The sequence below is a fragment of the Crocuta crocuta genome, unplaced genomic scaffold (genome assembly GCF_008692635.1).
Source record: "Crocuta crocuta isolate KB4526 unplaced genomic scaffold, BGI_CrCroc_1.0 scaffold70, whole genome shotgun sequence".
Classification (NCBI taxonomy): domain Eukaryota; kingdom Metazoa; phylum Chordata; class Mammalia; order Carnivora; family Hyaenidae; genus Crocuta; species Crocuta crocuta.
Genome location: NW_027528417.1, coordinates 11,898,603 through 11,901,489, shown reverse-complemented (window position 1 = coordinate 11,901,489; position 2,887 = coordinate 11,898,603). Strand labels below are relative to the sequence as shown.

General features: G+C 44.9%; 1 long non-coding RNA gene across 1 annotated transcript; it reads right to left on the bottom strand.

Annotated features, from left to right (window-relative positions):
* Nucleotides 1–793: 793 nt before the first annotated feature.
* Nucleotides 794–2,881, bottom strand: LOC144223595 (uncharacterized). The gene is made up of 2 exons (XR_013332766.1): nucleotides 2,561–2,881; nucleotides 794–2,438 (listed from the first exon to the last, which is right to left on the bottom strand). It is a non-coding gene; the product is annotated as an uncharacterized LOC144223595 (long non-coding RNA).
* Nucleotides 2,882–2,887: the final 6 nt, after the last annotated feature.

Below are 2,887 nucleotides of genomic sequence, written 5' to 3'. Positions count from 1 at the left end.
AGAGGACTTGGACGATAGTGGTTGCGGTGGAAGAGAGAAGTGGTGTTCAGGTTTGATCTGTGTTTTGAATGTAGAGGAAACAAAATTTGCTGCTGGTTTGCAGATGAGCTCTGAGAAAAAGCCAGGTATCAGCGGTGAATCCAACTTTTTGGCCTGCACAACTGGGTAAAAGACGGTGTTTCTTATCAATCTGGGACAATTGGGAAAGGAGGTGCTTTGGTGAGAGGTAGAAATAACTCATTTTGAATATGTGAAGTGTGAAATGTATGTGAAACATTTAAGAAGATATTTAAAGGATAAAGAGAGTCTGGGGTTCGGCCTGCAGATTTAAATTTGCAGGTCATTATCATGCAGATGTTTGAGAAAGCTAGGTGCCTGGATGTGATCTCCCAGGCAGGGAACATAAGCGCGCCAAGGAGAAGCTCTGGGGCATTCTAACCTTCAGCGATGATGAAGAGGTGAAGGACCCAACAGAGGAGTCTGGAAAGGAGCCGCAGATGAGTCAATGGAAAAAGAGAAGTCAAGTAAGAAGGAGGTTGAAGGAGAAACTGATCAACTGTATCTAATGCTGCTAATAGGTCAAGTAAGATGAAGACAGAATTAAACACTGAATTTGACAAAGAGGGAGGTCATTAGATACCTTGACTATGAAGTGTTAGGGCCCAAACTCTGACTGGATTGGGTTCAAGGGACTAGCAATAATCTGAGGCATACGAGTAAAGATAATCTGAGAAAAAAGGTAAGGGGTAGTAGCAGAGGGAAGAAGAAGGTCATGCATTCCCAAATACTTCCATCAATTTCAGGATATTTTATTGGGCATGTCCTCGACACCCAACACTGTTAGGTACTGACACTAATGAGTTTGCAGCTTCATTCATTCATTCATTCATGGGACAACTGTTCACTGAATACCTAGTATGTGAGTTCGGAAACATTTTTTCTTAGTTCTTACAATCAACTTTTTAACATTAAAACAAATTGAAAAAGGACACACTCTCATAATGCAAGTACATTAACACTTCCCACATTTCTTTCAATTACTGTCCATGTGTTTCCATGGCTTTTACATGAACTTATTAATGATATTGTAAACACTTTTCTTTGTAGACATAGTTTTATAATATTTTAATTTGATGGCAGCTATTTTATTTTGTGAATACATAGCATTACTTACTTTATCATTTTCGTTCCCAAACATTTATGTTGTCTTCAAATCACAATATATGATGCAATGATTATTTGTAAATTTGTCAACTTCATTAAGCTATGAGTAGTCCCTCACAGGTCAGGACTATAGGTGGCTCAATTTCGAACCCCCAGCATGTGCCTGGCACACAGTCCTGACTTCTAGGAAGCACGTGAGACTATATAATGGAGCGCCTAACAACCGGAAGACTGACTGCCTCAGCCCTCAATTACAACGTCTCTAGATCTCATCAAAAAGTTGGAGATAATAATAGTACCCTACTGGTCATGAGAATTAAATAAGCAAAGTGCCTGCTATATTGTAAGCACCTATATAAGTGCTTGATGAGGGTACTCTAAAAGAAAAACAGTCCCTGTCCTGTACATGTTTAAGGAATAAATAATAAAGCAAGGAACAGTTTTATTTTTGCTTCATACAGGTAATTTAAAAAATTCTCTTGGATTATTTGCTATTGGGCCCAGAAATGATGTTGTAAGCACGGAGGATGTTATCAGGTATCCAGAGATAAATAATCGTTCCTCGGGATTAATTTTCATAAATGGTATCAGCAAACGCAAGAACATGGACATTTCTACAGATTCCATTCTAGGTTATTTTGCCTTGGGGAGGAAGCTCCCTGAAGGCATGGGCGCAGTCTGAGTTTTGCAGACTTGGCCGTCTCTGGCGGTTAGCGGTGCAGACATCGCCACCGGCTACTTCCACCCGATAGTTCACGCAGGCCCTTTCCTTCTTTGCCTTCTTTCTCTCTCTGGATTTCGATTTCTTGGAAAAATACACACGTACCTCATGGAGATGCTGCGTTGATGACATGATATTTGTAAAAAGGCACCAGGTCGACCGAGCACCTGGCTGTCAGGAGGCATCAGTAACTCACACACTTGTCCCAACATTTCTTACGTTTGCCTTATTTCTCTCTCTGGATTTCGATTTCTTGGAAATTAGTAAGATTCCATTGGGTACTTCTAAATGAGGACGACAAAAGAATCAAGGAGGTGGTGGTGGGCAAGGCCTGTGTGAAGAGACCAGGGAACGCGGTAGAGTCTGGAGGTGTCAGAACCGGGTCAGGTGATCACAGGGCCCCGCCAGTCAGGAAGGAATCGTGACGGACTACCAGCAGAAGGTTCTTGAACAAAGAAGTTGACTTAATGAAAATCATTGTAAAGCCTCTTAGGATGATTATCCAGACTACCGTCTAGAATGGGGGCGGGTGCTTGAGGTCTCTGGCAGGAACCTGGAGAAACGGGAATGAAGGAAGGGGAAGTAATGTTCGTGAGATTATTTCCCTCTGAAACCATCATTTCGTTCGTTCATTCACTTACTTATTCGTTCAACACACACGTATCAGGGGCTTACTTTGCGCCAGGCGCTGTGCTAGACACGGACTATCCACCAGTGGAACGCACGGATTCGGTCCTGCCGTCGTGACCGGCTGTGGTGCCCACGATAGTCACCCGTGGCGGGGCAAGGCCCCCGGAACGCCGAAACGCCGCGCATCTTCCTGGCGCACCCTGCGCCCGGCACAGGGTGGGCGCGCGCACATCCCGGGGCCGGAATGGATTCGCGGCCCTGACGCGGCAGGATGGCTCAGCACACGGACCCGGGGAAAAAGGCAGGGTGGCATCGGTGTCGCCTGCGAAGACGAGGGGCCTGCAACGGGCGCAGGTGCGCGTCCGTGCGGAC